Genomic DNA, 25,771 nt, shown 5'->3' with positions numbered 1-25,771 from the left:
AAATAGGTGACTGTGGGTGAGACACCAGCTGAAAGGGAGCGCTTCAGGGCTGAATAAGCTAATTTGAGTGACTAGCCGGAGGTGCCTGTGGCAGTGAGTGCCTGCCCTGTTACACGTGGTGGAGAATGTGGGCAGTTGTGGTCCACCCCGAAACAAGGGGATGGGTGTGGAGGTGAACTGTGCTGAGTAAGGACTGAGTAAGCGAAGGTGGGAAAGATAGACCCAGAATATACAGGAGGGTTCTTTGCAGACGCACCTTGTGGTCTCTGGTTGGATCTCAGCATCACTTCCCCAGCAGAAGGGGGCTGAAGACCTATGGGGTTAGAGAGAATCCCGGGTATGAGAGACCCAGGAGATTCAAGAGAGACTCTGGGAGGCACAATGGACCCTGCATGAATGGTTGGGGCAGCTGGTGGAGGAACAACGGGCCCCGTTGAAACTCCTAAGGAGAGAATTCAGGAGTCACAAAGAGCATGGGAAGAAGGCCAGCAGTAGGGCACCAGAACAGCGAGCTTGATACACCTGCAGAAGGTTCGGACGTATAAGAAGGGATTGTCCCTATTGGGCTGGGAGAAGGGAGCCTCCCCCAGAGCAGCAGAAGGGGCAAGTCCTGCAGAGAGCCCACCTGGTGAGAGGGAAAAGGGGGTGAAGGATTTGTTTGGCTTGTGGGAACAGAGGGCATCTACAGAGGAACTGCCAGGACCCAGGGAATAGGGTCAAAGTTAGGGTGGGGGCTGAACCAGAGAGGGACTGAGTAAGGCCCCTTGCCTCTTCTTGGCCTTGGGCCTGCTTCTTGGGCCAGGAGTGGGGCCATATTAACAGACACTGTCCCCAGAAGAGACATGGGTCAGGAGTGGCTAAGGACCCAGAGATGTCAAAGGCAGGGACAATCAATGCTGGGGTGATGGCAGTAGTTGACCTGTGCAGATGTTCGTAAATGGGATGTTCATAACTCGGAGTGCCTGAATTGTGGCAGAGCCAGAAATGAATCCCAGATTCCCTGCATTCTAGCTCAGTGATTTATGTGCCCAGGTTTTCTTCCTTCCTCAAAGGCCTTTTATTAATATTATCATTAGCCGAGGGAATACACATAAATATCATGTTTCTTAAACAGGTCTCATGAACATTTCTCAGCTCTTACGCAAACACTGTGCAAATGGTTGCCCCTGCTTGATTCACCTTTTATCAGTCTCCTCGCTAATCAATCCATTAACTCTCAGGTTCATATTCAATGTCACACTTCTGCGTACACAAGAACCTTTTGTTATATGTCAGGATGGTTAAGCACTGGAATAAATTGCCTAGGGAGGTTGTGGAATCTCCATCATTGAAGATATTTAAGAGCAGGTTAGACAAACATCTATCATGGATGATCTAGAATGATGGTGCTTGATTCTTCCAGGAGGGCAGGGGACAGGACTTGCTGACGCTCAAGGTCCCTTCCAGTTCTAGTGTTTTATGATTCTATTCATGAGTGCTAATGAAATCCCACTTTGATAGGAATTAGGATGTTAAAACGGTTAATCAATTAAATGATCATGATTAACTATTAACAGTTTTAATTTAGGTCCTCCTGCCTAGACTGCCACCCTGTCATGGCTGTTGCATTCCACCACCAGCCCGCCATGGCTGTGGGATCCTGCCACCTAGCCCTACGAGGGTCATCTGCCATGAGATTTTATTGGCAAGGGCTGGTTAACTGGCTAGCATAATGGAAATTATTCGCACAAGTAGCCTCATAGAATTGAGAGGTCATCTATTCGAACCTTTTTGAGGAATGTACAAGTAGCTGTTGAATAGAAGTAATGTTCTTTGTTTATGAAGCACTTCCACGTGTCCTATAAGGTAGAAATAGGTAGGTGGAACTGGCAGGGCAGCTCGTCAATTCAATCCATATTACACAAGTGAAGACTATTTCCATAGATACCTCCTGTCGATTGACAAGAGAAGATCTGACTGACAGACATTGTAATGAAACATATATTGTACAGCCTATTTTCTGTTTCCCTGAGAAAGGCCTATTAGTAGCTCTTGGAGGAAAAAAAAATAATGCATAAATGTCTAGAAATGGCAACGTGACAGACCCTTCCACTTCAATTTAGAGTCACTACCATTGATTAACATACTTTTCAGTCCAGATTTATAACAAGCTCTCAGGCGAGGATGGTTCTGCCTTTTATGCTTTTCGCAGTTGCCTTGCAAGCTGATGCTTTCACATTTTAAATCTCGTAAAAATATCTTGTAGCCCGGAGCTGTGCCTAAGGCGTGAATCGATTTTGTATAACACAGTGAATCAGCAGCAGTTTATTTTCCTGGTCATCACTGCTGATAATCTGCAGATATTTAAATGTAGAATGTTTATCCAGCTGCTGCAGCTTTCCTGCAAAAGTGGAGCTGGGTTCTTCTAGGATACACATAGTTCACCTTCACATTGATTACAATGGAGGAAATATATTTGGGATCTTGCTTCCTCTCCTTTGAACCCTTTCTGGTAGTAGAGGTGAGAAAAGCAGAGAACACTCACCATGTTTTATTATATTAATTATTGGGAGTAGAAGTAACTGCACTCAGAGGCCAGGGTCCCGTTGTGCCAGAAGCTATACATACACATAACAAAAAAACAGTACCTACTGCCCCCAAAGAAATTATAGGCTCAGTGTAAGACTATAGACATCAAGTGGATAAATCAAACAAAGGGAGAAGGGAGCACAACTAAATAATGAGATGTTACAAAAAAATTAGTGTTATTCCCGAGGAAAGCAGGAGTTATTATTTTGAAATAACCAGCACTTAATTTCAAAATAACAGGCTTGGTAGTGTGGACACTCTGCTTGTTATTTCAAAATAAGAGGAGTTATTTCAAAATAACTCCCTAATGTACACCAGGACTGTTTGACCAATCCTATTAGTGATATTCCCAATTCCATTTTTCCATTTGTGTTAACTGAGAGTCTAAGATGCATGCACTGGCTCTTACTGTGTGTTTGTACAGTGCCTGGCATAATGGGGCCCTGATCCTGCTTGAGTACTTTAGCACGAATAATAATTTCTCTTTCTAACCTAAAGGGCTAGCAAGCTGTACTGATGCATGCCATTTGGTGGGAGAGGGTGAAACAGGCAGGAGAGAGTTAAGCAGGAGATCCCAGCTGGCTATTTAAGGGAAGGCTGTGTTCCCTTTCTGGCACTGAGGGAGGCAAGGGAAAAGCCTCTGAGAACGGTAACCTATTGTTGATTTGTGTGTGTGTTTGAACAATAACTTGTGCCTGGGCCTGGTATTGGCTCTGTCTTGGGCTGGTGAAATAGCCCATCTGCTTTCAGTTGGTCCCCAGTAGCACTTTAAAATGCAGGGTGGGTTCTTCAAGGGATGCTGTCATGGCCATGACCATGTCTGGTATTTTCTGAATTTTTTTACCAGACAGAGGGCCCAAAAAAGGAATATCCGGTTTAATACCGGACACCTGGCAACCCTACCACACTCTCCCAGTCTCTGTGCCACACACACTCAGCCTGTGGGTATGTCTACACTGCAGAGTTTTTTTGGAAAAACTAATGTTTTTCTGAAAAAAACTTCACTTATGTCCACACTGCAATCATGTTCTTTCGAAAAAAAAAATCGAAAGAACAGAGGGTAAACCTCTTTCTACGCGGACGAAGCCTTTTTTCCAAAAGAGCTTTTTCGGAAAAAGGCGCGTGTGACCAGGGAAGAGGGAGTTCGTTCGAAAGAAGAGGAAAAGGCACAAGTGCCCTGGTGGACTCCATCCATAGTAATCATAGCTTAAATGCGAGATAGTGTCCATTCAGTGTGGACGCTGTCTGTCGAAAAAGCAGATCGCTCTTTCAATGCGCTTTTGCTGTCTAGATTCCCTCTTTCGGAAGAAGCTTTTTTGGAAGATCTCTTTCAGAAAAGCTTCTTCCTAAAGAAGCCTGCACTCTAGACAGTGTGTCAGAAAGCCTGTCTCTTTCACACAAAGTATCCCTCTTTCACTCCCACACACACACACACACTCTCTCTCTCTCTCTCTCTCTCTCTCTCTCTGTAGCCGCAGCCCCACCCCTTCCACCTGAGGCCCTCCCTTTCTGGGGATCCAGAGTCGACCTGCAACCACATACCAAAATTTGTGAAGCGTTCCCCCCCCCCAAATGATTGCCCACCCTGATTTAGATCATCCCTGATAGATGGTTATCTAACCTGCTCTTAAATATCTCCACTGATGAAGATTCCATAACCTCCCTAGGCAACTTATTCCAGTGCTCAACCACTGTGGGTATGTCTACACTTGCACCCTCTTTCTAGAGAGGGATGCAAATGAAGACATTCAAAACTGCAAATGAAGCCTAGACTTACATATCCTGTGCTTCATTTGCATAATCACGTTATGGCACTATTTCAAAATCACACTATTTCGAAATAACAGACGCAGTGTAGATGCTATTTTGAGAGAAAATCCTTCTCTTGAAATAATCGTCTACACAGTGTGTTTTATTTTGAAATAGCGCCATAATGTGATTATGCAAATGCAGTGCAGGATCTTTCAATCCTGGCTTCTTTTGCAATTTCGAATGTCTTCATTTGCATCCCTCTCTCGAAAGAGGGTTCAAGTGTAGACATAGCCTATGACAGGAACTTTTTCCTAATGTCCAATTTAAACCTCCCTTGCTACAATTAAAGCCCATTTCCAAAGTGACTGGTGGTGGTAATGGAATTTACACTTTCACTTGTGGTGGCAAAACTATCTCTCCTAGGGGAGTAGTTTTGTCAATCAAGTGCAAGTGTAGACATTACGGATGTGAACGACTAGTTGACTTCCGATAAGCAAATGCTTATCATATAGTCAACAGACTAGTCGACTAGTTGCTTTCTCCCCTCCCCTTTGCTGCCTCTATCAGAAAGAGGCAGCAAGGGACGAGGGGAGAGGAGGAGGTGCTTCGAAGTGGCAGTGCACTGTGGAGCCTGTGGCAGACCCCAGGTTCCATGCAGCATTACCGCTTCGAAATGCCGCATGCAGCCTGGGGCCAGTCCCCAGCTGGCCCAGGCTGTATGCGGCTTTTCAAAGTTGCAGTGCTGCATGTCTCCCAGGCTCAGCTGGGAACTTACTGCTCCCCATGCTCCCTGCAGTGCTTTTGCACTTGAAGTGTAGCAAAAGCCCTGGGGCTGTTGTTACTCTTCAAAGGTGGAAGCGCCCTTATTGACTAATCAAATAGTCGATGCAATCCAAATAATCAAAATTGTACATCCCTAATAGACGTACCCTATTTGAGAATTTCTAGCACCTCTGTCGCCACTAAACACTGCTTTCAGTTCTATGGACTTACCAGTTTGTTTTCTCTCATTGACATTTTCTGGTCTTCGCTTAGAGATTTGTTTGAAACTTGTCTCAGATTTCCCAGTGAGGAAGCTGAAAGACAAGCATTAAAGTAATTGGGTGGGGGGCAAATGTGGAAGAATAATTTTTCCCATGCGAAGACTGCAGTTTGTAAAATGTGATCGATATGATGTATAGCTGTGAATACAAAACAAAACAAAAAGACCCATAAAATATGTTGGTGCAGTAAAATGAATGATCTCCGTGTCAATTATTTAGAAACAAACCAGTAATGTGAACAATCAGAAGTGAAGAAAAATCAATACGCTTCTTCTCTGTAGAAATGGAAAACAAGCTAGATTTTACCTCTGCAAGAAAATAACATTTATTCTGTCACTAGGGTTGGCCGTTGGGATGCCTTTCTTCAGAAGCAAGATGATATTTGAAAGCTTAATCTCTCTGGACTTTGTCCTTTGCCTAATGATGTTACTAGAAAAAACTCTCATTGCCTTCAGTGGTACAGAATCAGTTATTTTAGGTGTTAATTTCTAGTCACAGTGTGTCTTACTCCTGCCGCAGTTAGTTCTTATAATTAAAGGCTTATCAGAAGACCTTCAATTAAACTGAGGCCTGGTCTACACAACAAGACTAAGTTGCCCAAAATTACGCACTGTAGCTACGTGAATAAAATAGCTGGAGATGACGTTACTTAGGTTGATTTACTGTGGTGTCTACTTCACACTGGGTTGACACCAGACTCTCCCTTTGACTTACCTAACGTATCTTGTTCCAGTGGCTTCTAGAGCGGATGGGAGAGTGATCCGTGGTCAATTCTACAGGTCTACTAGACCTGCTAAATCGACCCCGATAGTTTGATTGCCACAGTGCTGATCACTGGTAAGTGTGGACATAACCTGAGGCACAAGAAGAGCCCTTGGATCCAAGACCACTCCATTCCACTCCAAATGCTGTGGAAATTTAGTCAAGTTCCAAGAAAACCAAAAAGGGGGAGAGGAGTTTTTACTGAAAACAATATTTTAAAAAATCCCCATTTCCCCCAGAAATTTAACATTCAAAATTTTGAAGTCAACCAGCAGCACAGTTGGAAGAAAAATGTCCAACAAATGAATTATAATCGCTCTATATATTTTTCAAAATTTAAAATGTCGTTACAATTGTAACTAAAATTTCAACCAACTCTGAATATTGCAATTCAAACCCAAATCTAACATGGAAGTTTGCTACTCAGGCTTGTCACTTAGCGTATGTTTACACTAGCCCCCTAGTTCAAATTAGGGAGGCTAATATAGGCATTCGAAGTCGCAAATGAAGCCCGGGATTTAAATATCCCGGGCTTTATTTGCATCTTCCCGACCAGGTGCCATTTTTAAATCCCCTTAGTCCAAACTAACTGCCCATGGCTACACTTCGAATGCCTACATTAGCCTCCCTAGTTCGAACTAGGGGCTAGTGTAGACATACCCTTAGATATCTAAATACAGATGCACAGCTCAGGAGAATTAAAAGGGGGCTTGTGTGGCAATATTCATTGTTTAGTAAAGATTTACTGAGTTCTAGAAATTGTAATGAGCTTACCCCTTGTAAAACCAGACTTTCCTGAGTACTATATAGTGGTTCAGGGCTCAGAGAAAACAATAAATTAAAATGAATACCTTTGAAATGGCTCTCAAAATAACATTGGTTTCTCCACACAGATGTCATACAATAAATTTTTGGTGTTTTGGGTCTTTTCTAGAGCAGCTTGAAAGTGTCACTGGGTGAGATGAGAGGCTGGGAATCTTTTATTTCCAATGGGTACCTCCCATTTCTGGCTCTGCAGAGCCACAAAACAGCAAATCTTAACCCTGTCACTTTAATAAGAACTGAGAAAACACATGAAGCATGTGATAATTTCCCCTGTCACATGCAGAATATCTGACAAAGCAGGCTCTATCTAATGCAGAATGTCCTTTTCTGTATTCCAAAGTTGGTCTAAAACACGGTTTTGGAGGGGAAATGTTACAACTGGGCAAAAGGAGGAAATATGTTGTACCAGGTTAATTGGAGGGATTCCCTTCCCCTCGCCTCCAGGCCCCACATACAGACACACTCCCAGTAAAATGTTATTTGAAGCTGCTGAAGGATTTTGGAATGTAAGAAAAAAACAGTGGGGTGATGGATTAGTGGTCAGGGTATAATGTGGCAGCACGATTTATCACACAGTCCAACAATTTATCACATAGCTACAGTCACTGCTATGTATGTGGGATAGAAAGATATGTCTAGCGCTATTCCTCTACAAACGTGACTCTCCCAAATTGCAATATGAATTAGAATGAAAAGAAAATTGCAATTAGGAAAAAGAATACTGACTCTGAGAATTAAAAAACTGGCAAAATCTTTCATCGGCTCTTGAACCAAATTAAAATTTGCATTGTACTTTGTTGAAATACATAATTAGTCAGTGGCCTCCTCCCCTTGCCTTTCTGTGACTAGTGAATGGAGACAGCTTCCAAGACTTCTCCAGTCCACTTTTTGCATGGGAACCCTAAATTGCAAACTTTTGAGGGCTTCCTTAACATCCTGTATACTCTTGGGTTACCATGGGAGAAATACTAGAATAGACCAAGTTTAAAGAACAGGGACTGGTATTGGGAGGATAAACACTGAAACTTTGCCTATTAGGATAGAAAAGTTACACTGCCTCCCTCAGAAAAGTTTCCTGCAGTAAATAAGAGACATTTTTACATCACTGGCTCTTTATCAAAGTTATTTGTCTATACAAAAGAAAGAAGAAACCTGCCATCAAGTAAGCCAGCCACACAGCTTTCCTTAATGATTATGTAATGAATGGGCATATTGTCATATTTACCTACAGTGAGTGAGTTAAGAAATTCAGTGAAATGAGGATTTCCAGACTTTTTTTATCTTTAAATTCCCCGCCTTAACTTAGATGATATTCCTTCCAGCTCTGTATTTCTATTCTTTGATTAATTAACAAAAATTTGCTATGCGAATTTCCTTAGTTATGGAAATACAGTTTGTTTCCATATAACACGTTGGTTGTGTCCCTCATATTTTTATTTATGAACAGATTTGCTGTTGAAAGACAGGTGCCAATTCACCTCCTGGCCTTTTTTGTGTCCTTTTTATTTGCCATACCCTAAAGGGTTGAACGCTTCCTAAAGAGAGTCACAAACACACTGCAGTCTCAGGCACAGCTCAGAAAGGGCATATCTACACTGAGGAATTATTTAAAAATTAATCCCTTTATTTCACAATAACAAGATGAGCATCTACACTACCAAGCCAGTTATTTCAAAAATACTGGGCTTGTTATTTCAAAATGATGACTCCTGCTTGTAAGAGGAATAAGCTTATTTCAAAATAGTTATTTTGGGAGTTATTAATTCAAAATAGCTTATTTTGAAATAACGTGGTAGTGTAGACATAGCCAAACAGTCAGCACATGCCTGCATGCTGCACCAGTCCCTCTCTGACATTTTGTTCTCCAGAATCTTAGCTTTTGTTAAAAGAAAAAGGCTTGTTATTACAGTTGTAAAGAAAACCTTAGTCAAGATCCATTTACCCTGAGCACTCAGCACAAATACACGTGCATTGACTGAACATGGCTGTGAAGTTTACAAAAAGGTCTTCTCATCACTGACATCATTTCTTCTATCACAGTCCAACTCCGACGCTAATTAGACAGCAGCCAGGGTGTTCACAAACAGATCCCCCATTTCTGCTGAAAATAAGCTTCTGAAATTTGTGCTTGTGACATGACCATTTTCCTCAATCACCTTTCATTTTTGCTGAGCTGCTTATAAGATTAACCCTAAAGATCAAACTGTTTAGAAAATCAGAAGTTCATATAAATATCTCAATTTTTTTTTTTTTTTTTTTTTGGCCAAATGGTGGTGGCAGCGGCGGGAAATAGATCCGGCTTCTTGAAACTTCAAAGGGCTCCTGTCAGTTAACTGGCATCGTTTTTAGTACACAGCTGATGAAGGCAAACATACAGGAGAAAGCTCTGAAAGCCTCTTTAAGAACATCGCCTTGATCCACAGGGCACCATAGGAGTTGCAGCCATGTCTAATGAGAAGTTTTTAGAAATTGTGACATGCAGACTCAAAACAGCTGTCCACCTACCCTGTTGTTCTGATATTTACCCTGATACTTGGATATTTCGTTCTTCTGTGGGTCCCCATCACCATAGCATGAGCAACTCAGACCTTCAGTTGTCTCTCCAGCTAGGAAATGGAGCGGGGGGGATCCAGCTCTGGAAATCCATCCACTGCAGATAGCTGTGAACTAAAGATTGGCATTTTATTTGCTTTTGTTTTTATACATCAATTTAAAAAAAAACATTTTGGAAAAAGGCTATGTTTAAGCGAAAGGTTTATTACACTAGCTATGTCTACACTACGCATTTTCTTGGCAAAAAATATGCTAATGAGGTACTCATTTGCCAGAGTCATGATCTCATTTGCATATTTTCTGCCGATCAGTTTTTTCGCTAGGGTTTTTGTGCAAAAACAAGCAGTGTGGACGTTTCCTTTTTGCACAAAAACCCTTTTTCCCATAAGATTCATATACCTCCTTTTCTGGCATAAGGATCTTGCAGGAAAAGGGGTTTTTACACAAAAAGGAAATGTCCACACTGCTTATTTTTGCACAAAAACCCTAGTGAAAAAACAGATCGGCAGAAAATATGCAAATGAGATCGTGGCTCATGCAGATGAGTCCCTCATTAGCATATTTTTTGCCGAGAAAAATCATAGTGTAGACGTAGCCACACAGTAAGGCTATGTTTAAGCCAAAGGTTTATTAGAAGCAATAAGTCACATCCACTCTAAAAGCGTCTTCCAGCAACTGGATATGAACAAATCATAGAGGTGCTCCAGTCATGCCGTCTTTCCCCCTGTGATTCCCTGGGCACCAGTGTTCCCTTTAAGCTAGGTGCTTGGGCAGCCACTCAAGAGAAATTCAGATGCCACCCAGCTGATTAGTAGAGCACCCACACATAGCGGTTTTTGGTTGTTTCTACTGGTGGTGCTCGTTTGCACATTCCTGGGTGCCCATAAAATGTATTCTGCACATGGATGGAAAAGATTAGAGGGAACATTGCCAGGCACCGTAGCAGCTCCATTCCCAATGGAAATTTTTTAACAAGGTGGGAGGGAGGCACTTTGTGCCACTGGAGTAAGGGCCTTCTGGATTGGTTCACAGAGGTGCTAAGAAATCATCACTCCTCTTAACTCCAGTTAGCATTGTAAATGCTCGCCATTTCTCTGAAGATCAGCTCCTAGGAATTCTCATACTGGACACCAAAAAATGAAAGCACCTAAAATTAGAAGCCAGCTTTGAAAGTGTGGCCATGAGCAATTTTCATCATCCGAATAATTTTCTTAAACTCTTGAACCCTCAGCCAGATCCTCAATTGGTGGAAACCAGTACCACTGGCTCCACCAAAGTTAGTGGAGCTAGGTTACTAGCTGAGGGGCTGTCTTACTGATTGGAATTTCTTACAAATATTTTACAGTGAAAGAGATTTAGAGATCCTGTATCCAGATCAAGAAAAAGGTCGCCAATGTTAATTTCACACTTTATGAGCCAGATTCTCACCAAATGTAAATCAGTGTAGCTCCACTTCAGACCAGCTGAGGATCAGGTCTTACATTTTTTGCATTTCTGCGAGTTGAGTCAATGTTACTGCCTAGATATATGGCAAGGTTTACTACCTGATTCCCACTTGCTTGCACCCATGTAAAACAGGAGAATCAACATGGAAAAGAATGGAGATACAGTGATGTAAAAGTTTTTTAAATGAGCAAAAAATCAGCCCCTTGGCCTTTGATAACTCGGGAAACCACTTACCCCAAGTTGACCGGTATGCTGCCACATGCGGTCCCAATGTCACAAACAATATAAAGCTGGAAAGATTTCAGCAGAATTCAGACATTTGCTTCCCCTGATAAGGGCAAAAGTCATTTGAAATGTTACACACTGTTAGAATATAGTATACAAACATAATCACTTGTAAGGGAACTTTATTGACACCGGGAAAATGAAGAGTCCATTTTATTTATTTTTTCAGTGCATCTTCATAGAAGTTAAGTGATTGTAGCAATCTAGTTGTCCAGTTGGATTTTCAACGGCACCCTAGTATTGCCTCTTACTTCTGAGGTGCCTTTCTCGATCTCTAAGGGTGTGTCTATAGAGCAAAGTTATTTTGGAATAATTGCTGTTATTCTGACAACTATGCAAGCGTCTACACAGCAATTCCGTTATTTTGAAATAATTTTGAAATAACGGACAACTTCTTCCGACTTCTGTAAACCTCATTCTCGGAAGAATAATGCCTATTCCAAAATAGCTATTTCGAAATAAGGCGTGTGTAGACGCTCTAACTGCTGCTATTTCAAAATAGCCCCTCACCAGAGCCATTCTAAGTTATTCCTCCTGGGGCTCTAAATCGAGATAGCACGTCCACATTAGGGACTTATTTTGAGGCTTCCCTGCAGCATAGACGTGCTATTTTGGAATGACTATTCCGGAATAGCTTATTCCGAAATAACTGTGCAGTGTAGACATAGCCTAAGGTTGCAAATAGAGACTTTGCCAATCCATGTCAATCGTAGATAAATATATTCTATTTTAATTTCTGTGGCTCCATCTACATTCCTTCATACACTCAGCTTGCTTTATTTTTAATCTTCAAATACAAAGTAACTGTCTATCTATTTTCAAGGAAAATGCTCTTTCTCAGCCAAGGCAATGCTGCCCTGCTGTGGTTCCTAATAACGTCCAGAACCAAGATTGCATTTTGATGTGTGGAATGCAGCTTTATTTCAAGCAATAATAATAATAAAACCATTTCCATTTACATTCATGGCCTATCTGGCAGAATAAAGAGGCCTTAAAATAGGTGTCAGTGTAATTTATGCCTACTTGAAGACCCCTTTACACTGTTCTTGCTTTAAATTAGAATCAGGCCTTTTGTGTTAGGATATGTCATTTTGGTGGCGTGATAGTGAAATGAAGTTGATGTGCAGCACAGAGGTTCTCAAGAGAGCACTATATTTGGTATAGTCATCAGCTCTACAGAAGGATTCCATCAGAATATCCAGTCAAGCTATATGTATCCAATTTCCATAGAGCTCTGTGGAAAAATAAACTTTTTATTTGCTCAAAGAGCAACTGGAAATAAGATGCAAATTGATACTACTGAGGGTAATTAACCATTGGGATGGCTTAACTCTCAGTCACTTGGGATCGTTAAATAAAGGCTTGATGTCTTTTTGGAACAGATCATCAGTTCAACCACAAGTTTTGTGGCTTAATGCAGGAATCACTGGGTGAAATTCTGTGGTCTGTGTTGTGCAGCTAGTCAGACTAGAAGATGGTCCTTCTGGTCCTTAAAAACCTAGAACGTTATGAAATGTTATGTGAGGTTGCCATATGCATATCTATGCCCAAAACCGCCAGAAACAGAGTAGGCAATTCCCTGAAGCGATGGCACACCGTACATTATTTGATTTTGCTTTCTTTTCCTTCACAATGCATAACTTTGCCATCAACACAGCATGAGCTGTAGTATCCGGATACATAATCTGTATTTTCTGTGCACATAGATTCCTTCACAGCAGCGACAGAAAATATGTATTTTGCTTTTCTCGGTTACAGATGATGTGTACTAACTTTGGAGATTCCCCCTGGGCAACATGAAAAGGGAAAAGCCCCCTGCGTAGTATGAAGAGAGAAAACTGATAATGCCAGATGGTCATTGCTGATCTGTGCTCTTTGCCCAAAGTGACAATATTGTGTAAAATAAGCTGCACAATATCCAACCTAGAGGTAGCCAGAGAGATCATAGAACTGTAGGGTTGCAAGAGACCTCAGGAGATCACCGAGTTCAACCCCCTGCTAAAAGCAGGACCAACCGTAACTAAATCATCCCACCGGGGCTCTTACTACATTTAAAATGCAGAGCCACAGCAGGGTTAGCTCCCGGGGAGGCACAAGCCGACTCCGGGACTGCTGCGGCTCTGACTCCCCAGCTCCCCCACCATTGCACCACAGAGACTGGGCTGGGGGGAACCAGCTTTTAAGCCAGCCCCCCCCCACCTCCAGCTCCTGCTTCCCCCCGTTTGCTGCCTCTGACAGAGGCAGCAAGGGGGGGGGGCGAGTAGTTGCCTTGACTACCCGATAAGCAGGGCTCCACAAATAATGTAATGTAACAACCCGGAAGTGCGGGCGCAGAGTGCAGAATCACGCGGCTGGCGAGCAGGGCTTGCCGCCGCTTGGTGAGCCCTGCCGATAAGCATGGGCTTATTGGGTAGTCGACTGCTCCCTTGCATCCCTACTTGGGATTCTTCTGTCCCAAATGCAGGACTCTGCACTTGTCCTTGTTGAACCTCATGAGATTTCTTTTAGCCCAATCCTCCAATTTGTCTGCGCCACTGTGGACCCTATCCCTGCCCTCCAGTGTATCTACCTCTCCCCCTTAGTGTCACATGACAAAAAATACAAGCTGAAATATATTTTAACAGTGGCTTGTCTATATGTTAATGTTTGAAGGACTGCAGTGGCTGAGAGCTCTCCCAGCGCTCTACGTAAACCACCTCCACCAGGGGAGTAGCTAACTGCATGGGGAGCCTGTTTACACTGGCATTTTACAGCGCTGTAACTTGCAGCACTGGTGGGGAGGAAGGTGTCTTTTTTCACATCCCTGAGCCAGAAAGTTGCAGCATGGTGAAGGGGCAGTGTAGACAAACCCGGTGTTTCTTCTCCTTCTGATCACCTTCCTCCCAGTCTCACCCTCAGGAAGGCAAGTAGCAGGAACATGTTGGAGGGTTTCCAGGCTTACAGCCTCTCCTACACTCCCACGCTTCCCCTCCCCCAAAGTAGCTTTAAATGCCATTTTTAAAAAGCACATATTTAAGGGCTAGATTGTCACAGTGTGACCCATGGGTGAGTGTGTGTTACAGGTCTTCCTCTATGCTGAAATCACTTGTAACCTGACCCAATCTAATGGGACCTGATCAATTGCACTTGCTAGAACCCCCCAGCTACAGAGGCCTGGCTCTTTGGTTCAGACTTTTAGCTGTGAAGATCCCCAGTTGTTCTCAGTAGTGACAGATGGCAAAACAAGGAGCAATGAGCTCAAGTTACAGTGGGAAAGGTCTAGGTTGGATATTAGGAAAAACTATTTCACTAGGAAGGTGGTGAAGCACTGGGATGGGTTACCTAGGGAGGTAGTGGACTCTCCATCCCTAGAGGTTTTTAAGTCCCGGCTTGACAAAGCCCTGGCTGGGTTGATTTAGTTGGGGTTGGTCCTGCTTTGGGCAGGGGGCTGGACTTGATGACCTCCTGAGGTCTCTTCCAGCCCTGGGATTCTATGATTCTAAAGGAAACCACCCCCTGACTAGTAAAGCCGATATTTCACTGTTAGATTCATCTGCTCCTACATACTTATCATTATTCATTTCCATTCTGGCACCTGCCAATATAATAATAATCGAATTGTTCTCATGATCTCCCCCTGAAGTTCCTCAAAGCTATTGTTGGTTGAAATATTAAGTATTTTATTAAGCTAATTAATATCAGCTTTACAAGGGGGAGAGTAGTAGGTGTCATGCACACAAAGAACACTACCTAAAAAATAATGTAACATGCTTGGCAGAAAAGCATTACATTATTATTACTCATCCTCCCGCTGATGCTAACTTATCAGGAGGAAACAATGAAGTACAGACATGTTTATTTGTGTCTTATTTTGTTGACCTTGTGGAGCTGTGGCAATTTGCACCATTTGAGGATCTGCCCCCTAGAGTCCAGTTGTATTTTTAAGCAAGTATAGGGGGATTTCCAGTAGTGTCTTTGGGTTTTGATCTACAGCTCTGTGGACATGGGTTGAAACATCAGGGTTTTACTGAATCGCAACTACAAAGCTGACTATAAATACCCTTAGCAGGTAAATCTCATTCAATAATTCTGCTCTTAGAACAAGAGTATGCAAACTAAGGACCATAGAAGTTTTACAATACAGATTGTAGTCAAATCATATTCTGTCACCTATAATCTAAGTCAGTGTTTCTCAACCAGTGGTACGAATACCTTTAGGGGTACTTGAGAGATGTCTAGAGGGTACGTCCACACAACTGAACTTTGGAGAAAATTGAATTTTTGGTTTACAGTGCTTCATTATTTTTGTAATTTTTACACGATTACATTGTTTAAACAAATGTGTTGCAATGGTAGAAAAAAATGTGTCTGAAAACTATAGGTACTGGGAGTACTTATATATATGTTTTTTTTTTTTGAACAAGGGGTACTTTATAAAAAAAAAAGGTTGAGAAACACTGCTCTAAGTAGTCTTACTCTTCATGTAGTCCCATTGAAATCAGTGGGATTGCTTGTTGAGTAAAGTAGTGCTCAGTGAGATTAAATATGTTCCTTAATGCAGCTGAGAATTATGATCAGTTTCAAGATGAGGATAAACCCTGATATGTTTTGCAGAAGCAAGAGCGTCCTAAGCAGTAAAGGGATCCAAGAGGATAGTATTTACTTTTATTTCTATTTCATCAGTGCCATCTAGTGCACAGAAAGGGAAGTCTTTTTATTTTAAGAGAAGGTGCTGATGATTAAAGTTGGAAACCTTTTTTTGAGGCACATGCCTCTGCTGAAACTAAGTTCCAGCAGATCTGTATTTTCAGTAGCTCTCCAGCATGTAAAGATCTGTGTTTAAGACACTAACATATGCCCCTTTGTCTAAATCATTTATAAATAAATTGAATAGGATTGGTCCCAGGACAGACCGTTGCGGTACACCACTAGTTATCTCTCTCCACTCAGAAAACTTACCATTTATTCCTATCCTTTGTTTCCTGTCTTTTAACCAGTTATCAGTCCATGAAAGGGCCTTCCCTCTTATCTCATGACAACTTATGTTACTTAAGGGCCTTTGGTGAGGGACCTTGTCAAAGGCTTTCTGGAAATCTAAATATACTATATCCACTGGATCCCCCTTGTCCATGTTTGTTGACTCCCTTAAAGAACTCTAGTACATTAGTAAGGCATGATTTCCCTTTACAGAAACCATGTTTACTTTTCCTCGACAAATTATGTTCATCTATGCGTCTGACAATTTTATTTTTTACCATAGTTTCAACTAATTTTCCCGGTACTGATGTTAGACTTACCGGTCTGTAATTGTCAAGATCACCTCTGGAACCCTTTTTAAATATTGGTGTCACATTAGCTATCTTCTAGTCATTAAGTACAGAAGCTGATTTAAAGGATAGTTTACAAACCACAGTTAATAGTTCTGCAATTTCACATTTGAGTTCTTTCAGAACTCCTGGGTGAATGCCATCTGGTCTTGGTGTCTTGTTATTTTTAACTATATCAATTTGTTCCAAAACCTCCTCTAATGACACCTCAATCTGGGATAGTTCCTCAGATTTGTCATCTAAAAAGAATGGCTCAGATTTTAGGATCTTCCCAATATCCTCAGCCATGAAGACTGAAGCAAAGAATTCATTTAGCTTCTTAGCAATGACTTTATCATCATGGAGTGCTCCTACGGCATCTCGATCATCCAAGGGCCCCACTGGTTGTTTAGCAGGCTTCCTGCTTCTGATGTACTTAAAAAACATTTACCTATTACTTTTTGAGTGTTTGGCTAACTATTCTGCAAACTCATTTTTGGCTTTTCTTCTTATATTTTTACACTTAATTTGACAACATTTATGCTCCTTTCTATTTTCCTCACTAGGATTCGACTTCCACTTTTTAAAAGATGCCTTTTTATCTGTCACTGCTTCTTTTACTTGATTAAGTCACATTACTGTGGTACTTTTGTGGTTCTCTTACTGTGTTTTTTAATTTGGGGTGTACATTTAAGTTGGGCCTCTATTATGGTGTCTTTAAAAAGTTTCCATGCAACTTGCAGAGATTTTACTTTTGTCACTGTACCTTTTAATTTCTGTTGCCACGCAAGTGTACAGTTTACAGGGAACACTGATGTAAACACTGTAAACATCAGTGTTCAGTTAGGAAATGATTGAGGCATAAATTAGAGAAGGCACCAACAGGGCCTGCATTCCAAACTGAAAGGCAAGTGTAAGTCAATGGAACCAAGTCACCAACTTTTGTTCAATTCCAAAGTCAGACTCAGTAGGGATTTGAAAGCAGGAAGTTTCTTAGTGTTTCACATCCTCTTGAAATATCATGTGATTTAAAATTTCCCCATAGACTTGAATTGTCTGAATTCTGTTGAAGGAATCCAAATGCATGGGCGCAATTTCCAGAGAGCAGGAGAGGGGGGAAGCCATGTGTACCAGGACGCAGCTGCTTTTCTTCCTGTTCCCCTGGGGATAAGGGAGTGAGGGGAAAGTACCTGCATTCCACGCATGCTTCTCGCTCGTGACTGATGAAGGGAGGGGGCAGAGGAGTAATTCATGGAATCCAAGTACTTTCCCCTCGCTCCATTATCATCAGGGGAACAGGAAGAAAAGCCAGCTGCATCCCGGCTGCTACCCATCCTACTCTCCCAAAATGGCGCCCTTACCCAAATGGGAGGTGCCCATTCCCAAAAGCAAATAGAGGGCATCACAAATGTTGCATAATTAATTATTTATTATCAGGATAGCATTTAGGAGCCTCAATCAAAGGACATGGCTGATGGTGCTAGATGTGTCACAGACAAAATAATGAGAAGACAGCTCCTACCCAAAAGAGCTCACAGTCTAGGTGCCCATCATGTTGCCATCTTTAGGCCTCAAGGCCATGGAATATGCACCATCAGTTATTCCAGTGGGATCAGGGCCAGATTAACATGAGGCAAACTACACACGTGCCTAGAGCCAAAATGCATGGGGGCAGCCTGGGGCCTCACAAATAGCTGTATGGCACACTCACCCACAGGTTGACTGGCCACGGTGTGAATCTGTTCATCCTGCTGCTGCCTGGAGTGCTGCTTACCGGATGAGGCTCAAAAGACCACACACTCCAATGTGGCCCAGTTAGCCCTCGGCCATGATGAGCAGCACCCCTAGCTGCAGCAGGAAGAGCAGCCAGTCCAGCGGATCCACAATGCAGCCTGGCTCTGGCAAGAGGACTGTGCGGCAATGTGTTGTAGTTCATGAGATAGGGGCCCGTAAATGTATTTTGCCGAGGGCCCACTGATGGATTAATTGAGCCTTGAGTAGGAAGCCAGAGAACACGCTAGGTTGAGGCCCGGAGAGGATTTCACTATGGTGCAGTTGCCTGCGTAACTCTACAGACCCCTCAAAACCGTTTAATGGGGAATTAAGACGTGCATAGGACCTGTGCTGACTCAGCAGTTGACCCAGAGAACAAACCTGTAGGTGTGGGGGAGGTGTTCTACGGATAAGGATCGTGTGATGGTACAAATACTTATTCAGCTTCTGAGAAAGCCCTGTGTGAACCAGGGCCCAGATCCTCAAATGTATTTAGGCACCTAAATTTATTTGTGGGCATTGGGCTAGATGTTTCTGGGAGTGTCAGATGTCTGAGTCTGAGCGGGCTGGTTATCCGGTTAATAGAAGCACTGAGTACACTCCCTCCTGACAAAATTTGACCCAGTCTTGTGAGTGTATTTGTGTGCGTGTGAGAGACAGATCTGCTTTGTTTCTGTCTTTCTTCCTGTGAGGTGATTTAAAAAAAAAAAAAAAAGATTGCAGCCGGGTGGCCAATTTATTCTTTTGGTAAGTTTACAGAGAAAAGTGGTCTAATAATTTCTATAATGGAGGTGTTGACACTTCGGGTCTGTTCTTCCTGCTGTGTAGATGAATACCTCGAGAAATGGCTTCTGTGGGAGAAGGATTATGTTTCCCATTTTGGAACTTGTGGGTCTGAAATTTTGTGTGTCTGTAATTCACCCTGATTGTTTGCTGACTGCTGTTTTCCCTGACTCCAGAGATTGTCCTAGAACAGTTGTCAAAGCACCCTGTAAAGAAGGCATATAAGTGTTCTACAAATTGGATCCATGTGTGCCCTTGTCTTTGTCAGTAAATTACTGAGGCTACATCAACACTGTTTGTTTTTGTGGAAGAGGAAAAGCAAGTGAAGCGCTCATTAGCAAATCTCGCACTCTCATTTGCATATCCTCTTTTTGAGGAAGAGGTTTCTGCGAAAAAAACCACAGTGTAGACGGGGCCATTTTTCAGAAAAAAAACCCTTTTCCACAAGATTCCTTATTTCTCAAAAAATGAGGTTTACAGGATCTTCCACAAAAGGAGTTTTTGCTGAAAAATGGGCCGTCTACACTGTGGGGTTTTTTTTTTTTTTTTTGCAAAAACCTCTTCCGCAAAAAGAATCAGAAGAGAATATGCAAATGAGAGCACAAGATTTGCTAATGAGTGATTCATTGCATTTCCTCTTCCACAAAAAACAAACAGTGTAGACGTAGCCTGAGAGAGAACCGTCCCAGCAAACCTGCTCCTCCAATCAAGATGGAGCATTGCATGCTGAGACCTTTGGGCTGTAGCTCCCTATTAAAAGAGAAGAAAAATACTTTCTGCTCCTTTTAATGAAAATTCAGGGCTCCAGAAAATTCCTGATGTTGCCCTTGGGTCAGTAATTGTGAGGCACTGCTATCATGTAAATAGTGTTCATCACGGGGCAGGTACCTTTACCTCCAAATCCTTGGAAAAGTCAAATAGTTTGATGTAAGGGCCTTTAGTTAACCATGAAAATATCACTTTATTCTTCAGCCCTTTTCCAAAATAGTACTAATAGGAAATGTATTATGTACAGGAAATCATGTGTTGATGCTTTTGTGACATGCCACCGATTAGAGGTGGTGCATGTGACATGCCACCACCAATTAGAGGTTTGTACTAAAATCACATTACAGCAGTTTCAAACCTACAGATTGAATATTCACTGTTATATTCCTGAGCCCAGGTATTTGATCTCCAGTTAACTTGAGGGTAACGTCTACACTGGCATGATTTTCCGAAAATGCTTTTAACGGAAAAGTTTTCCATTAAAAGCATTTTCAGAAAAGCACATCTAGATTGGCAGGATGCTTTTACTCAAAAGCACTTTTTGCGGAAAAGCGTCTGTGGCCAATCTAGATGCGGTTTTCCGCAAAAAAGCCCCAATAGCCATTTTCGCGATCAGGGCTTTTTTGCAGAAAACACTACTGTGCTGTCTACACTGGCCCTTTTGCGCAAAAGTCTTTTGGAAAAAGACTTTTGCCCGAACAGGAGCAGCATGGTATTTCCGGAAAAGCACTGACGATCTTACAAGTGGCCAGTGTAGACAGCTGGCAAGTTTTTCATCTGATTTTGCGGAAAAACTTGCCAGTCTAGACACAGCCTAAGTGTCTAAAAATGCCCAATACAACCTGGATTTGGAAAGCTGGCTAGAGGATTTGGTCACACAATTATTAATATTAACAGGAACTGGGCTTTGAATCTCTTTAAGAATTTCAGCTAACAGTTTTAGTGCACATGAGTTTCTTTGGTTTAGAGCCATGACTAAACAGATGCAGCATATTTGTAGCCTGAAAAAAGACCAGTACATCTTCTGTTTTCAGAAAATACTGTGTCATGGGAGATAAAACTGCAAACAGAAGATCAAAAGCTAACTGTCACTGCAGCATTATTGCCTCTGGATTAACTTTGCAATAGTCAAGTATTATAAGGCTTGGGTATTACTTGCTCTGTGTAGCAATCCGGTTTGCTCACTTTTTATTCTTCTCACAATTAAAAAAGAAACTATTGTCAGGGAATTTCCCATAAGGTGGCCATCCCTTTATAATGAAAAATTGAATGATAAATCTGTAACACTAAACTGTTTATGGCCTAGAGTGATATTAATAGGGACACTTGCCGCAGTGGGTTATTGCCCAAGTTTCACTAGTAGCCCATCTGGGAGATATCTGGGTAGATGCCCATCATAAACAGATGTTCGAGTTCAAGCCAAGCTGTAGTAAGTCCCTGGTCAAAGGAGCGTTGTACCAGCTGAATGATGTACAGTCGAATCCTCTGTACTCTTTCCAATAAAAAAGGAAAGGCATCTAGAGACATAAAGTACATTCTAGCTTGTGTGATATACGTGCACCTGGTCACATTAATCAGTGTCTCTCTTGCCAAATTGAAAAGTGTTAAACATTTATTGCCACAAATCAGTATTAATTCGTGACTGGGGGGAAAAACTACATCCAGGTCTCTGCCAGAAAGAGAGAGGTCTAAGAGCTTTTGTATGGACTCTCTCCCATTGTTTTATATGACCTTGAGATAATTCCCTTTGTCACATTCTCCCCAGTGCAGTGGTTTTAAATTACCAACAGGCTTCTAACAAAGTGAGGTTTTCACGAGAAGCTGGTATGGTGCCTATGCTGGAGAGCCTGAATAAAAGCATAATCCCTTCCAAGCTTGTGTCCTGCCAACATAACTCTTCTCTGAGGGCACGTCCACGCAGCAGGGCAAAAGTCAAATTAAGCTACACAACTTGAGCTACTTCAATTGCGTAGCTTAAGTCAAAATAGCTTATTTCGGCTTTTGGCACTGTCTACACAGCAGGATGTCAAAGGAGGACCACTCTTCCTTTGACTTCCTTTGTTCCTCATAAAATGAGGGTTACAGGAGTTGGAGTAGGATGTCCTGGGGGAATTTCAAAATAAGGGCTTGCAGTATAGACATGCTCTTTGTTATTTCATAATAATGTCAGTTATTCTGAAATAACGCTGCTGTGTAGACGTACCCTGACAGAACAGTGGTACTTTCTCTTATCTTGCCCCTGAAAACATTCTGTTACCTATCATGGGCCCTGCTGAAGGAGACCTAAGAAGCTCACTTAACTGGTTTATGGAGGAGAGAGAGAGAGAGGCTTATGTCTAGACTGCATTGCTTTTTCTGGATACCTCTTGTATCCCAGAAAAGCAACGCAATGTCCAAGGAACGCATCTTCTTTTTCGGAATTTTTTTGGAAAAGTGTTCTTTTGCCATCTCTGTAAACCTTGTTCTACGAGGAATAAGGGATGACTCGAAAGAGCACTTTTTTTTCCAAAATTTGGTATTGTGTAGACATGCCAAAATTTGAAAGCCTTTTTCTAAAGTAAATTGGAAAAAGACATGTATCTTTTTCCAATTTAACACTGCAGTCTAGATGTAGCCAGAGAGATTAATAGGTGATTTGATCACAATCTGCAAGTACCCACATGAGTAAGGGATGTTTGATAGAAATGCCTCTTTGATCTAGCAGAAAAAAGGCATAATGCGGTCCAATGGCAAAAAGCTAGATCAATTCTGAGAAGAAATAAAGAACAATTTGTTCAAAGGTGAAGGAAATTAACCATTGGAACAACTTTCCAAGGGCTGTGGTGGAGTCTTCATCACTTGAAGTCTTTCAATCAAGTCCGGGGGCAGGTCTGCTCTTCAAAAGCTAGTGGCAGAGCTGTGAGTGCGATAGTGAAGATGCCACCACTCCGACAGGACAGCTTCTCCTAGCAACATTGTTAATGCAGCTCCATGAGTAATGGCAACTCTGTCAATGGAAGAAGTTCTCCTGGCAGTCTAGCACTACCTACACCGGAGCTTAGGTCACTATAACTGCTTCACTCCTGGGCTTTTCGCACCCCTAATCAACAGAGTTATACCGAGGCAAAATGGTAGTGTAAGCCTGGCCTGGCGGTCCTTCTAAAAGGGATGCTAACCTAAACAGAAGCTGTGGCTTGATGCAGAAATAGCTGGGTGAGATTTTATGTGGGTGGCATACCAGAGGCCAGACGCAATGACCTAGCCTTAAACACCTATGACTGCATTAAACGACCACTATCTGCAACTGCCCTGGTTTGAGAAAGCACACCGTTGACCATCTGTTTAGAGCAGCAACCCGCAATGCGTGGCTGGTGCACTTTGCTACTTGTTGACCCTTCCCTTAGGCAAAATAAGTGTCAATGTCAGCCCAGCCCAGTGCAGAGGCTGCTTTGTCGCTCCACGTCTCTGTGGCTCCTCCCATCACGGTGAGCGGGGGAAGGGATCCGACCCCTGCTGCTGGCCCCAGCCTGCCTTGGGCCCCGCAGGCTAACCTGAGTATGGGGCTTCTCTCATCCATAGGATGTTTGGGCCACTGCGGAGCCTCCCCAAAGTGCAGGGTGGCAGTGGGGACCCCCAAGAGAGTTAAATCAGCCATGGGCAACAGACGGGGTCCGGGATGCATGAGGGGGGGAGAACCCCACTTCTCCTTGGAGCCCTGCCAGAGGAGGATTTGAAGACTGGTGCTAGCCCTAAAGTAAACTGAGTTTGAGCCCCTCTGGTCCAGGGGAAGCACTAGTTCCTGTCTGAGTGTGTACAACTGCCATGCGCTTCCCTTGCCTTTGCTGATCCAAACAAAATTATGGGTGGAAAATCAGCTTCTATCCCTTTTTAATAACCCAGCTCAGCCCGCGCCAGCAGACACGAATAGATTAGAACATCCATCATGCAGGAAGAGCTTAATAAACAGATGCAAAGTCTGAAGGCATCCTATGTAAGATTCTGTCATGGGACAAAAGGGGGCTACTTACGAGCCTTAGAGGCAAAGACACAGCAGAACAAGGCGGCAGGTGTGAAACTCCTCTTAGTAACTCGGTGCTTCTGTGTTTATGTGAGCAGGGGATCAAGGCTTTTCAGTGCTTAGCTTAATCGTATTCTTTGCAGCATGACTTTGAACAAACGCATTCACTGTGTCAGCTCTGTCAAGTTTCCTGCCCTGAGCAGGAGACACCTCAGTCTGACTGACTTACCCACTAATTGCCCTTTGGATAATTCTTTCATCTGACGCAACATCTCTCTCTGGTTTTGCTGTGTCACGACATTGTATTATTATGCTGCTGCCTCTCTGCTTCATTTGAGACTCATGCAGCCCCTGGTGCCTGCTGCACATTGATAGCCATAGCATAACCAGCATGAAGAGAGACCACCTAAAGAAGTGGTGGGCAACCTGTGGCCCATGGGGGTTCCACCTGTGGCCCATGGGGGTTCCACCTGTGGCCCATGCACCACCTCTCTGCCCCTATTCCCCATACCTCTTGCACACTGGGGTACTAGAACCCTACACTTACCTCTTCCTTCCCGTCCCCCTCCCTCTCAGCACTTTCTGAGGTGATTCATGGTGCTCCAAAAGTGCTGGGAGGGAGGGGGAAGTGGATGTAAGTGCACGGCTCCGATGCCCAAGTGCATGAGAGGCATGGGAGGTGGGGGTGCGTGTGGTGTCTGCAGGTGGAACCCCAATGACCCGCAGGCTTCCGGTTGCCCACCACTGGATTTCAATCTTGCAGGCCACAGAGATGGAGGGCCACTCGTGTGGCCCACTCACTTGTCTTGGTTGCCCATCGCTGACCTAAAGAGCAGGAACGAAGCACAGGAAATGTGTGTGCGTGTCTCATAAAAATCCCTTGGGATTAGAATGTGGTCAAAAGTCAGGTCATAGAGGTCTATAAAGTCATGAATGGTGTGGAGAAAGTGAATAAGGAAAAGTTCTGTACTCGTTCCCATAATACAGTAAAACTCCAATGGTCCGGCATCTGACGGTCCGGCACTCCTGATGATCCGGCACCATCAGGAACCCGGAAGTGCTCCGCAGCCAGACCATTGGAGCTGCTCTGCCCCCAGCTTCCCCTATTCAGCCGCTGCTAAAACTGACCAGCGGCTGAATCGGGGAAGCCGGAGGCAGAGCAGCTGGGGCGCTGCTGGGTAGGTCCCCTAGCGCTGCCCCTGGGGGCTGCGGGACCAACCCGGCAGCACCCCAGGCGTCCTGATTCAGCCGCTGCTGAAACTGACCAGCGGCTGATTCCAGGAAGCCCGAGGCAGAGCTGCTCTGCCTCGGGCTTCCTGGAGTCAGCTCTTGGTCAATTTCAGCAGCGGCTGACTTGGGTCGCCTGGGGCAGAGCAGCTGGGGTGCTGCTGGGTTGGTCCCGCACCGCCGCTCCTCGGTGCTACTGGATCAACCCGGCAGCACCCCAGCTGCTCTGCCCCAGGCGTCCCCAAGTCAGCCGCTGCTGAAATTGACCAGCGGCTGACTCCGGGAAGCCCGGGGCAGAGCTGCTCTGCTTCAGGCTTCCTGGAGTCAGCTGCTGATCAGTATCAGCAATGTCTGACTTGAGGACACCTGAGGCAGAGCAGCTGGGGTGCTGCTGGGTTGATCCAGTAGCGCAGAGGAGCGGCGGTGCAGGACCAACCCAGCAGCACCCCAGCTGCTCTGCCCCAGGCGTCCCCAAGAGCAGCTGGGGTGCTGCCTGGTTGGTCTCGCCGCACCAAGGGTCGGCGTTACCCCGACCAACCCAGCAGCACTCCAGCTGCTCTGCCCCAGGCGTCTCCGATTCAGCCGCTGCTGGTCAGTTTCAGCAGCGGCTGAATCAGGGACGCCTGGGGCAGAGCCGGACTATCGGAAGGGGGCTATGAGGGGTCTGGGGTGGCACCCCCCCCCACCCCAGGCCCCTCATAGCC

The 25,771-nt window shown here is 43.7% G+C and overlaps 1 long non-coding RNA gene across 1 annotated transcript in view; it reads right to left on the bottom strand.

Moving 5' to 3' along the window:
* Window positions 1–25,771, bottom strand: part of LOC142819263 (uncharacterized) — a 39,900-nt gene that overhangs the window by 12,308 nt on the left and 1,821 nt on the right. Inside the window, exons 2-4 of the long non-coding RNA XR_012897089.1 lie at window positions 11,184–11,277; window positions 9,476–9,617; window positions 5,314–5,396 (exon numbers count right to left, since the gene is read on the bottom strand). This is a non-coding gene — a long non-coding RNA (uncharacterized LOC142819263). The remainder of the gene's footprint in view (window positions 1–5,313; window positions 5,397–9,475; window positions 9,618–11,183; window positions 11,278–25,771) is intronic.

The sequence above is a fragment of the Pelodiscus sinensis genome, chromosome 21 (genome assembly GCF_049634645.1).
Source record: "Pelodiscus sinensis isolate JC-2024 chromosome 21, ASM4963464v1, whole genome shotgun sequence".
NCBI classification, from domain to species: domain Eukaryota; kingdom Metazoa; phylum Chordata; order Testudines; family Trionychidae; genus Pelodiscus; species Pelodiscus sinensis.
This window is presented reverse-complemented; position numbering and strand designations above follow the sequence as displayed.